This window comes from Macaca mulatta, chromosome 17 (genome assembly GCF_049350105.2).
Source record: "Macaca mulatta isolate MMU2019108-1 chromosome 17, T2T-MMU8v2.0, whole genome shotgun sequence".
NCBI lineage: Eukaryota > Metazoa > Chordata > Mammalia > Primates > Cercopithecidae > Macaca > Macaca mulatta.
In genome coordinates this window covers 22745219-22757791 of record NC_133422.1, presented here as the reverse complement: position 1 = coordinate 22757791, position 12573 = coordinate 22745219, and the positions used below count along the sequence as shown (strand labels likewise).

The window sequence follows — 12573 nt, the reverse complement described above, 5'->3', positions numbered from 1 at the left end:
CACTTTGCTTTGTTCTCAGGGCCACCAGCCAACTGTTTTAACATCTTACCTAAACAATTATTTTTTTTTTTTTTTTTTTTTTTTTTTTGAGACGGAGTCTGGCTCTGTCGCCCAGGCTGGAGCGCAGTGGCCGGATCTCAGCTCACTGCAAGCTCCGCCTCCCGGGTTCACGCCATTCTCCTGCCTCAGCCTCCCGAGTAGCTGGGACTACAGGTGCCCACCACCTCGCCCGGCTAATTTTTTGTATTTTTTAGTAGAGACGGGGTTTCACCGTGTTTGCCAGGATGGTCTCGATCTCCTGACCTCGTGATCCGCCCGTCTCGGCCTCCCAAAGTGCTGGGATTACAGGCTTGAGCCACCGCACCCGGCCATCCTAAACTATTTTTCCATTGTATTCTTTTATATTAAAATTTTTAAAATAATTCATCAACTCTCCAGATTACTTAACCATTCTACTATTTACATTTAGGCTGTTTTCATTTTTTCACTGTTAACTAGCCAAGTTTCCTTAAAGAACTTAGTCTCCCTGAGCATGCAAAAACATCTTACCTTTTCTATAAAATGGTGATCATATCTATTTCATGGAACTGCTGAGATTTAAATGGGATAATTTATATAACCTCCATCTGGTAAGCATACATTAAATAGTCTTCTTACTCCTTTGTTCTTATTTCTTCCTTTCTCCTTTTTGCTTTTTTAAAGCAAGTAACATTTTCCTTTAAAACATTGCAGTAGACATTTTTATGGATGGGGCTTTTTAGCTGTTAGAATTATTTCCATTGGATAGGCTCCTACATGTGGAACTAGTAGGTCAAAAGAAATGAGCATTTTCAAGTTTCTTGCTGAATACTGGTCGATTAATTCCCAAAATATACATATGGACTTAATATTTACTAATTTGATATGCAAAAATGGCATCCTATTATTTTATCTTAAATTATTCTATAACTACCCTTGTTTATTTCCTTATTCTCCTTCATTTTCTATTCATATTTTCTCTTTTGCAAATAATTATTCTCTGATAAATGGATACTTGGTAATTTTGTTGTTGTTGTTTATATTTGGGCATTTGTTAAACATTTTAATCCTTGGACTTCATATTTCCTGAAAATGTTTATCTAGTCCGGGTTTTGCCTCCTAATGTTAGTTCTTTTTTATGGTTTTTATATTTAATTTTCCGTTTATGAGTTCTTTATTCCATTTCTAAATGCAGAAAGGTTTGCCCACTCTGGAAGTTGTTATATTCCCTATTTTCCATGCCCCCATTGACTTAAATCTGCCTTTTATTGGAAATTAAATTCTTAGGCATATTTTTATCTATTTCTGAAGTATCTATTCTGTACTACTGATTTATCTATTTTTATTCAAAGACCACATTGTTTCAGTTCTTATAGTTCTATGGTATGTTTACATGACATATCTGATGCCCTTTTGACTATATCTGGTGTGCCCCACTATTGTTTATTTTCCACATGGCCACAGAGCCACGGATGCCACTGCTTGCTCAGGTGTCATGCTGGCCACCTCTGGAGTTCTTCACTGTGAATGCAGAATGTTAGAGGCAGCCTTTTAATGTTTCAGAAGGGACTTAAAGATTATTTAGTATAACCTTCCTTCCAAGAAATCCTCTTTAAAACATTTCTGACAGGATTATGGAGAGGCTGGATTTTATGAGTACTTGGCTTTCTCCCAAAGTTTCTGATATTTCTAAATAACCAACCACTCTTCCCATATTTGTTGAAATTAAACTGACACTAAATCCCTTTCCTCACTGCTTCTTCAATTTATTGAGAGGTTAAAATTATCAGCAAAGCAAGGCGTAAAATTTTTATATCCTCTGATTTTATCAAAAGGGTTTCCCAAGAAATCAAATCCCTCATTACTGTGGTAGCACACCTTTCAGATGCGCTGTCGTGCACTTCCCCAGCGACGCCGCTTCCACTTCCCTCCCCTTTCATCATCACCAAATGTTCCCCACACCGTGATTCTGCTCCCACCTTTATGAATTTCTCTGTTTACCTTCTTCATGGGAAGTGCTACTTGAGATCATTACATTGAATTTGTTCCTTTTATCCCAAATATACCATTATACTGTTATACTCTAATCCTAAATCCCATACTCCAAAGTCCTGGCTGCTCTGTAAGATGATATTTACCTCCATTATTGTTTCTTGTTTGTTGTATTTCCCATACTTTGTTTTGGTTTTGTGAAGTTTTTTTGTTGCCTTTGCCTTTTGTTGTTGTTGTCAATACTGTGTGCCTTAGTGTAGATCCAGGTTTTTTCAACTAGTCTGTTGGAACATTTGTGTTCCATTGTTGTTGTAAGGTAGAGTGGAGGCATAAGTATTATACTTAAGTGGCCTAACAATGATGGCAAACTCTGGGTTAAACACAGATAAATTGCTTTCCTTGTGGGTTTTCACAAGGCTTTTACTATGCTAATGTGCACTAAGTAGTTCTCAAAGAGTAGTATCTACTCTGTAGAATTCCTAACTTAATTTAGCCTTTAAAAAATGCCTGCGTTAGGACAAATACCTAAAGCATGAGGGGCTTAAAACCTAGACGATGGGTTGATAGGTACAGCAAACCACCATGGCACATGTAACAAACCTGCACATTCTGTACATGTATCCCGGAACTTAAAGTAAAATTTAAAAATTAATTAAAAAACAAACTTGTGAGCCTCTCATGAGATGCTAAAATATTCACTGTGGAGATCCTTCTCCACTACCATCCATCCTTCTGTGCCTCATATGATATCCTCTGCATGATCTAGTTTACAATTTTGTTTGTTTATGTTTGTGCTGAACAGTGTCACTCCCTAATCTCAAATTTCAAAATAACTCCCTTGTGGTCAGGTGTTGCCTGAAACCTTCTTCTCAGTTTTCTGTGGCACACGTTGTCCCTTTTCAGGGGCCACGCCTCTGGTGTCACAAGTTGAAATCTAGGATACCAAATCCTGAGCTTTGGCACCTCTTGTGTGACCAGCTGCTCTCTTCCTGTATACCCTAATTTCTTTTCCAAAGTTATAATCATCAACTGGAGGGAGAGCTGAAAAGCAGGAGCTGAGTGCCCAGCTTTTAAGTTTCTTGCCCAGGCCTGCATGGGAACTAATAGCGCTTTCTGAATATTCTCTGGCCATGAGATAATACCTTGCTTTTCTATAAACTTTTTGAAATCTCCTTTCTTATTCTCAACAATATTTCTTTAGCCGTTATTGACTCTGGGGTGATACACATCTTTTACTCCAAGCTTCTTAGCATGCCATTTGTGGTATTTTAAACACATGTTCCAGAAAGACATCATACTTCCAAATTAACAACATAGAGCCACATCCTTAAGCAGTGACTAATTTGGAGCCAACGAAAGACGTCTTCACACTTGTAAGGATCTATCAGCACCCTTAAGTGTTCCTTGGCTCATACTTCGCCGTTTCTCTTTCAGAAGCCCTGGGTTCACTATCGCTGCTTCTGTTTCCTGCCATTCTGAGAAGAACTTAGCTTTCTAACTCTTGGAAGGCTAAGATAGGTTACAAGTCCTTCTCTGTCCCCTTCACTACCCTCTCCCATTCACTGGTATTTCCACTTCTTTTCATTCTTCTCTGCTTCCTCAGAGTACTTTTTTCTAATTTCCTTCTTGGGTTGTTTAATCCTCACAGGAACACCTTCATCCTCTTTAATATGCCCAGATATGAAGAGGGATTTGTTAAATCCTTTCATCTCCTCAAGCATCACTCTTTTAACTGAGATTTATTGAGCCAGATGTTATGCTAAATACCGGGAATACAGGACATAGACCTTACTGTCATGCTTTAGAGTGGTGGGAGAAACAGGAAAGAGTAAATACACAAATACAAATCAACTTGATAAGTGGTTATGCTACTAATAAAGGGTGCTATAGGATGTCACTGAAGAGAGTTAAGCAGGGGAGTAGCAGGATCAGAACTATATTTTTACAGAGCATGTTTGTAACCCCTATAGAGGACTGATGGGGGTGTGGAAAGGTTGGCAACCAGACAGGAGTTACCCAGACAAGAGACAGCAACGGCAGTAATGCCAGCGATTATCCTGAGCAGTAGAGATGGAGTGATCTGAAGGGACTCGTGAGACATTTCATTGTAAAAACCACAGGAATGGATGACTAAGACCACATGGAACATAAGGAGGGTGAAGAATCAACAGTGACCCCTAGGCTTCTAGGCTTGCAAGCTGGGTTAACCATAGAGCCATTTGCTTAGAAGGTGGGGAAGGCTGAAAGAGAAGGGTGGGTAAGATGACTCATTTTCTTTTGGATATGTTGAGTTTGAGGAAGCTGTTGAAAGAAAAGCTGTGGTGAGCAGGGAGATTGATGGTCCTGGCATGCAGGAAGGAAGGCCTGATGGAGATGTGGCTTTGGTGGCCACAACATAGGGATGGTTGTTGATGCCCTGGGGACCGTAATGCCCAGACACACTTCTACTGTGAAATTAGGAGGAAGCTCTCAGATGCTCCTTCAGGTTTCAGCCTACCCTGCAGCCAGGTCTCCAGATCCCTCTCTCGTGTCCCACTACATTCCCACTATTGCAGGGCTCCAAGATTTGAAATGAGAGAAGTGGTCAGAAATAAAAAATGGAATCTGGAAATCCTGCCTGAAACCATCTCTTCAGCTCACAAATACACTCAGGACTGTCCGTTGATAAACCACCCCACATGCTTGTTTTTAAAATGAAAATCCTACTCACACCAGGAAAGGTTCTTTCTTTAGTCTCTTCAGATATTAATGGTGGCATTCTCTGACACAAGCATGATGAAGGGGATAGAGACAGCCTGGCAGGTACCAGTGGGGGTCTCTAAAGGACGATGCTCAAAGTTCTCTTTTGTTTTTATCTTCCGTCTTATTGAAAGATTTCTCACTATCAAGTGTCAGAAAACAAATAGACCCTTGACTTATGTTTTGCAATGTATGTACCTGATTTCATGTACTTGTGACAGTTCTGTTACACTCTGTGCAGTTACCCTTTCTTCCCCAGGACATCAGGACAGTACATTTGTACATTTATTTACTCACCACAGTATTACAGTATTTTTTACAAGGCACTAGAGGAACGGCAATTGGCATGACCGACCAGTGACGCTCTTCCGGAGAACACATATCTCTAAAGAAGATGTCATCAAATAATTATACAAATGACTAATTATAATCATGGGATGTTATAAAGAGGAATTGGGAGCCTAACTTTGTTTGGAGGTATTGGAGAAGCTTCAGAAAAGGTTCCTCTAAAGTAGTAATATTCAAACTAAGACCTGAAGGATAAATTAGACTTATCTAGTTAGCAGGAGGGAAGAGCAGGAAGAAAGGGAGAATTTGAAAAGATGAGAAAGTTATAAAAGCAGAAAATGTCCTGTTCAAAGACCTGAGATGAAAGGAGCTTAGCCCCTTTAAAGAAGAGAAGAGTGGGTGTATGTGGGCCAGAGGTAATGGTTCGGACGGAGTGGGATTTGCAGGTTGGTGCTTAACACAAGTCTGGTGGGATAGGCTGGGGCCAGGCCATGCCTTCCAAAGCTTGGAGTACAGACTCTATTTGAAGTGCAAACTACTGACGTTTTAAGGAGATAAGTGACCTCTGACTCGTGTTTTTTGTTTCTTTATTTCTCCTAATAAAAAGGTATCTGACTCGTTTTATACAGACTGCGTTGAAAAATGGCAAGAGGGGAGGCTGGGTTTATGTCTAGAAGGCTGCTGTCCAAAAAGGGATGGCAGAGGTAGATGGGGCAGAGGTAGATAGCCTAGATACATCCAATGGGACTGGAATATGGAGCACCTACCATGTGCAGGCACTGCCATAGGTGCTACACATGCTCTCCTGGAACTTGCATTCTAGTGCTAAGCTGATGTGTGTGTGTCTACAGTATTTCTTTTGTTTGTTTGTTTGTTTGTTTGAGACAAGATTTTACTCTGTCATCCAGACCAGAGTGCAATGGCACGATCACAGCTAACTACAGCTTCAACTTCCCGGGCTCAGGTGATTCTCCCCCTCAGCTACTCAAGTAGCTGGGACCACAGGTGTGTGCCAGCTAATTTTTTGTATTTTTAGAAAAGATGAGAATTCACACCGTGTTGCCCAGGCTGGGCTCTCACTCCTGGGCTTGCTTGATCAAGCAATCTGCCTGTCTTGACCTCCCAAAGTGGTAGGATTACAGGTGTGAGCCACTGCACCCAGCCTGTCTACAGTATTTCTAGAGATAAGAGAATGTGTAAAATCTGTTTTCAGAAAAAGATTTGCTTTGGCCTGTTCCATGTACTATAGAAGGTAATTGACATCTTTTAAAGCAAATCAAAGATTGTTCTCAAATAACTCTCCACAAATGACAAAAGCCTATATCCTTGTTGGCTAGAGATGTTACAGACTTCTTGTTAAATGCTTAATATAGTATTGTCATTTTTTTATTCCATGTAATGAATAAGATAAAGTCACTTGCTTAATATTAGGTTGACCTCTTCTGAATTATTAATGTAAAAATTTTTTTGCCCTATGTATACTACAACAAATATATATATATTTAAATTTTATTCTAGTTTGCACCTCTTGATTAGCTTAATCTTTATTTGCTCTGTTGTACTCTGGTATATGTACTACTCATTAGCCTTTTGAACTATGCTGGCTACATTCTTATTCACTAGACTAAAACTAGAGAAAATATTTTTAAATAATTGCATGTATATATGTACATGTATTAAATATATACTCTACAATATATAATTTTTCTATGTGTGTATATATCACAAATACACACATTCCCTAATTTTCTTGATCAGTATCTTTAATAGCCCGATGAGCTGAGGGAAAATATTTGCATTCCACACTAGGAAATTGTATCCTCTGCTCAGAGTGGACATTCTAATTCAGCAGAGAATAGAAAGAAAAGCCAGACAATTAAATTCCCATATTAAAATGAGTTTGAGTGTTCCTATACTGATATAAGTGTGTGTATATATGTGTGTGCATGCATGTAAATTGTTGTATATTGGATTTTTGCATTGGGTCAATGTCAAAGTCTTTTATTTGTAACTATGGATTAATTACATAGGGGACTTCTCTTCCATATCCATTGTTTGCTTTTATTTCCTTTTATTATTCTGCAGCCTGCCTTATAGTTTACAATGTGTTACATACTGCATTCTTGGATTCTAAGCACATGTCATTTATGTGCTAATATAATTACTCTATCATCTGTCTAATAGACAGTGCTGGACTTCTTCTATGGGAAAGAACTGTAGCTAATCATCTTTGTATTTCCTCTATCATTAAAGTTGGGTGCTTGGTAACTATATAGTTGAATGAATATGTAATTTGGTTCATTTATTTATTTTTTTTTTTTTTGAGACGGAGTCTCGCTTTGTCGCCCAGGCTGGAGTGCAGTGGCCGGATCTCAGCTCACTGCAAGCTCCGCCTCCCGGGTTTACGCCATTCTCCAGCCTCAGCCTTCCGAGTAGCTGGGACTACAGGCGCCCACCACCTCGCCCGGCTAGTTTTTTGTATTTTTAGTAGAGACGGGGTTTCACCATATTAGCCAGGATGGTCTCGATCTCCTGACCTCGTGATCCGCCCGTCTCGGCCTCCCAAAGTGCTGGGATTACAGGCTTGAGCCACCGCGCCCGGCCAATTTGGTTCATTTATATAAATAATTACATAAAATGCATAATACCTGGAAAAGTCACTTTTATACTTGGTCCTTAGACTATCTAAACTATAGTTTTTATGTCTTCAATCAGTTAGATACGAAGAGTAATTATGACTTCCAGCCCCCTTATTTGACATCCATGATTTATTTTTCTCATAATTGAACATTATGTTTTCAGATTCCTTCTTTTATAAAAATGTGTCTTTCCTGTCTTTCTTTATCATGATTATGCTTTCATCTACCTTCTTGCACAGATGGAGTATATTTATAATAGCTGTTTTAGTGTACTTATCTACTGATTCTATTATCTGTGACATTTCCGAATCTCTTTCTTGATTGATTTTTATCCTTATGATAGGTCTTATTTTTCTGTTTCTTTGCATGCCTACTAATTTACTATTGGTTGCCAGACATTGTGAATTTTATGTTGTCAGGTGCTGGACTTTTTCTTTTTCTTTCCTTTTTTGTCTTCCTTAAAATATTTTTAAGATTTTTTTTTTCCTGAGATGCAGTCAGGCTCCTTGGAAACAGTTTGATTCTCTCAAGGCTTTGATTTTATACTTGGGTTAATGGATTTAAGCAGCCTTTAGATTGGAGATAATTTCATCCCATTTCTGAGGCAAAACACTTCTGGGAACTCTTTACCGGTATATTGCAAGGTTTCTTCTCTCTGGATCTTGGGAACTTGAGCTACTCCCTGCCCTTTGTGAGTTTCAGAAAGGTTCCATCGGTGGCTTTTGCCCCAGCCTTCGCACTTCCCTCTCAGCCTCTCCTGATCAACATGCAGCCACAGACTCTGAGAGGACCTCTGAAGATCTCGAAAGCTCTCTGTCTCTGATTGGCCCCTTCCTCTCTTGTACTCTGCCCTGAAATTTCCAGGCGCATTGGTCTTCCCAGATGTCAAATTTAGACAGACCTCGAGCTCTGTTCTGGTTTCTCTTCCTTGCATTAAACCCTGGAAACTTTCTAGACAGTGGCTGGGACTATCATAAGTTTCACTTCATTTATTTCTCCTCTCTCAATGATCACTGTCCTGCACCTCTTGTTGTACAGTATCTGAAAACCATCATTTCATATATTTTGTTTGATTTTTGAGTTGTTTAAAGTAGGAGAATAAATTCTATCCTCGTTACTTCCTGGTGGCTGGAAGCAGAAGTTTACAGACAAAGTCTTTTTAAAATGAATGTACATATTCCCTAGGGATATAAGAAGTTAAAAATCTGAGGCTATGATATGAGTGACTTTACTGGGAATACTAAAAAGAATAGCAATAAAACCTGTAATTATTTGGCACCTAATATGTGACAAATACTCTAAACATCTTGCATCATTGAAGCTTCTGCTAGCTAAATGTTATTAACACCATTTTATAGATGAGGGAACTGAGTTTAGGTGATGTGAATTAACTTACCCGAGGTTACTCAGCTGGAAGGAAACGGTGCTGGAATTGATAACCAGGTTTGTCTGCCTGAACTGTTTCCACTATATCAGGATTTGGGGGCAGATGGTTAAAGCAAAACCTCCTATGTTTTTTACCTTAGGCCAGCTCTATCTTTACACTTTTGTTTTTAAAAATAAATACCTTGGGTGGAAATACATCATTGGTGGCGGGGGTAGGGGAGAATCATAGAGATTTCTTTGTATTACATTGAAATTTAAAGATTTCAATTATTTAATTATTATGCATATCGCTTTTTGTTGTCCTTGAATGCTGCAGATTTCTGTTTTCGAACCTGGGTCCTGTGATCTAGATATTGTACTAAAGTTGAACCAGGAACAACTTAGTAACATAAAGTGGACTTCTATGAGTAACACCATGGTGGTCATGTACTCAGGTTTATGACAATAACCAAAAAGTGATCATCAGTTTGGGAGAGAATATGTACATTGCAGTCTGAAAGCAAGTAATACTCTCTCAAAGAAAACAGAAACTTGGAATTTTTAATGTTTAACACGAATGAGATGGACTTGAGTGAACCTACGTACATCCTGCATGGGAAATCTAGAATGCAGAGCAGGTGGGATTGCTGATTTGGTAACTCAGGTGGAGGGAGTTCCTGGCTAATGGATTCCATCTCTCAGAAAAGGACAGGCAAGGTCATCTGCTGAGGATTAGTAGGCTGATGAGGAATGGCAAGTTGGAAGAGAAGGGAGAACGCTTGAAGGTTTCACTGGGGGAGAGACGGGAAGCTGACCAGAAATATACGGTAAGATGTCTGGACACTCTTTGAGAGCCCTGCATGGTTTTCTCCAGCACTTTTGTGTCCTCCAAATAGGCAGGCACGGAGAGGGAAGGTGGGGTTTATCCAAGGTTGGATTTTAACAGGTGGGGAGAATGAAAGGATAAGAACACGAAGAAGGCATGAGCATTTTCAGGAGAGTAATTTTGGAGCTGGACTACACACTCCTACAAGAGTGGGGGTGGAGCCATGAAAAAGGGGCTGGGTTGATGGGGCAAGAAAGTGGAGGGGTGGTTGGATGGGCAGAACTGAGGACGGCAAGCAAAGGGTTGGAAAGGTGGGAAAGTGCAAGGACAGAGGGGCGTTAGCCCATTACAGCAGTATGTGGGGATCCTGCCTGCGGTCTTTTCAGGAGAAAAAACTTTTCCTTCAACACTGAGGAACTGTCTCTGCAACAGGCAGATGGTGGCTTTAGAACCTGAGGTCTTAGGTTTGAATCCAGGCTTGTTCCCTTAGCTGTGTAAACTTGGGCAAGTGAGTTAACTTCTCTGAGTTTGTCTGTAAAGGAGAGGAAAATCATCGTCAGAGAACTGTTGCCTTTTCTAGAATCGGTAAAGTGTGGTACATATTAAAGGGATCAAATGTGTTCGTTTATGTTACCCTCGTTGGAGAGCAGTTTAGGATGGCATGGGGAAGGGGAGAAGAGTGACCTTGGATGACTTCCTATTTTAAGGGAATGAAGAGAGAAAACTTGGCCCCTGTAAAAAATGATCCCCTTGTCCTGACATCCTCTATTGGAGGAGAAGTGACAACCATTCTCTACAAGCCATGTGGAGGCACCCACACGTACCCAATGCACACCCACAAATCATAGCTCTGTGACACTGAAGCTGACCTTTGGACAAAGCCAGGGTTAGGGCTGCTGACCCCACAGAGTAAAAAACCTACATGTAAGTTTTGACTCCCCCAAGACTTAACTACCAGTAGCCGGATGTTGATCAAAAGCCTTATAATAATGTAAACAGTTGATTAACACATATTTTATATTTATGTGTGTTATATGCTATATTCTCACAGTAAAGTAAGCTAGAAGAAAAACAAATGTTATTAAGAAACGATAAGGAAGGGGCTGGGCCCAGTGGCTCATACCTACAATCCCAGTACTTTGGGAGGCCGAGACAGGTGGATTGCTTGAGTCCAAGAGTTTGAAACCAGCCTAACCAACATAGTGGTAAAATCCTGCCTCTGAAAAAACAAACAAACAAACAAACAGTGGGGCATGGTGGCATGCACCTGTAGTCCCAGCTACTCAGGAGGCTGAGGCAGGTAAATCGCTTGAGCCTGGGAGTTCAAGGCTGCAGTGAGCCATGATTGTGCTAGCATACTCCAGCCGGGGTGACAGAGACCCTGTCTCAAAAAAAAGGAAGAAAAGGGAAAATACATTTACTGTTCATCAGGTGGAAGTGGATCATCATAAAGGTCTCCATGCTCCTCGTCTTCATGCTGGGTAGGCTGAGGAGGAGGAGGAAAAGGCAGAGTTGGTCTTGCTGTCTCAGGTGTGAGAGGTGGAAGAGATGAGGGAGTTGGAAGGGGAGGCAGGAGAGGCAGGCATACTCACTATAACTTTTATTGAAGAAAATCGGTGATAAGTGGACCTTCAAAGTTCAAACACATGGTGTTCAAGAGTCAATTATATTAGAGTATTTTCTAGTCATCTGTTTCAGCATCCTCTGGAAAGTAGATTTCTGGGCCTATTTTAGACCTTCTAAAACATGAGGCCTGGAAACTGCAACTAAAGTTTGAGTCCTTGAAGTACCCCAGGTTCTTGGCTGGTGGAGAAACAAAAAAAAAAAAAAAAACTCATTTGGCCTTGGAATGGGTAGGGAAGCTTCTCTGATGCTACATTTCTGCCGTCTTACTTACAATGCAATTTTACAATAAAAGTAGCTCAGCTGTAAAGTACCTAAAACATAGTTGCATATGCAAATTAAAACTCGTATATTGAGTATCTGCTATGCTGGAGCACTGTGCTGTGGTCTGAATGTTTGCATATCCCCGCATTCATATGTTGAAATCCTAACCCCCAAGGTGATGATATTAGGACATGGGGACTTTGGGTGGTAATTAAGTCATAAAGGCAGAGGCTTCATGAATGAGATCAGTGCCCTTTTAAATGAGACCCAAGAGAGCCCCCTCACTGCTTCCACCATGTGAAGGTGAAATGAGAAGAGGCCATATATGAACCAGAAAGTGGGTCCTCACCAGATGGCACATCTTCCAAGTGCCTTGGTCTTGGACTTCCTAGCCTCCAAAACATAAGTTTCTGTTATTTATATGCTACCTAGTCTGTAGTATTAGTTACAGAAGCTCCCCATAGACTAAGACACACAGTATATAATCTCATTTAATTGGTTATTATCTTGAAAAAAGATGTTTTGGTCATCAAGACAGACATGATTGAGCTGTAATAAACTATATTTTCCTCTTTAACAGGGACATTATCCTGCTATCTATCATAGAAGATACAATTTTGACCTTGAGGCTTTACTTCCGAATGTTTATGCCTATAGGGCAAAAGGACTCCTTTTCTTTAAGGGGAAGGAGAAATATGGTAGTCTTAAAGTTCACTAAGTCTTTCTGACCACAAGGGCATCTTTAAAGAAATATTCCTCACTTCCCTGGATAGGCGCCTTGTGACCTCCGTCAGTTAATGCATCCTAGCCATTTATTCC

The 12573-nt window shown here is 40.2% G+C and overlaps 1 protein-coding gene across 10 annotated transcripts in view; it reads left to right on the top strand.

Moving 5' to 3' along the window:
• The window catches only part of ENOX1 (ecto-NOX disulfide-thiol exchanger 1), a 324009-nt gene that overhangs the window by 118250 nt on the left and 193186 nt on the right, over positions 1-12573 (top strand). The window contains exon 1 of one of the 10 annotated variants that reach the window (XM_077974450.1): positions 9734-9868. The exons of the other annotated variants lie outside the window; for them this stretch is intronic. The gene's annotated coding sequence lies outside the window, so the exon portion shown is untranslated. Of the gene's footprint in view, positions 1-9733; positions 9869-12573 lie in introns of those variants that run through there. 10 annotated transcript variants of the gene reach the window in all.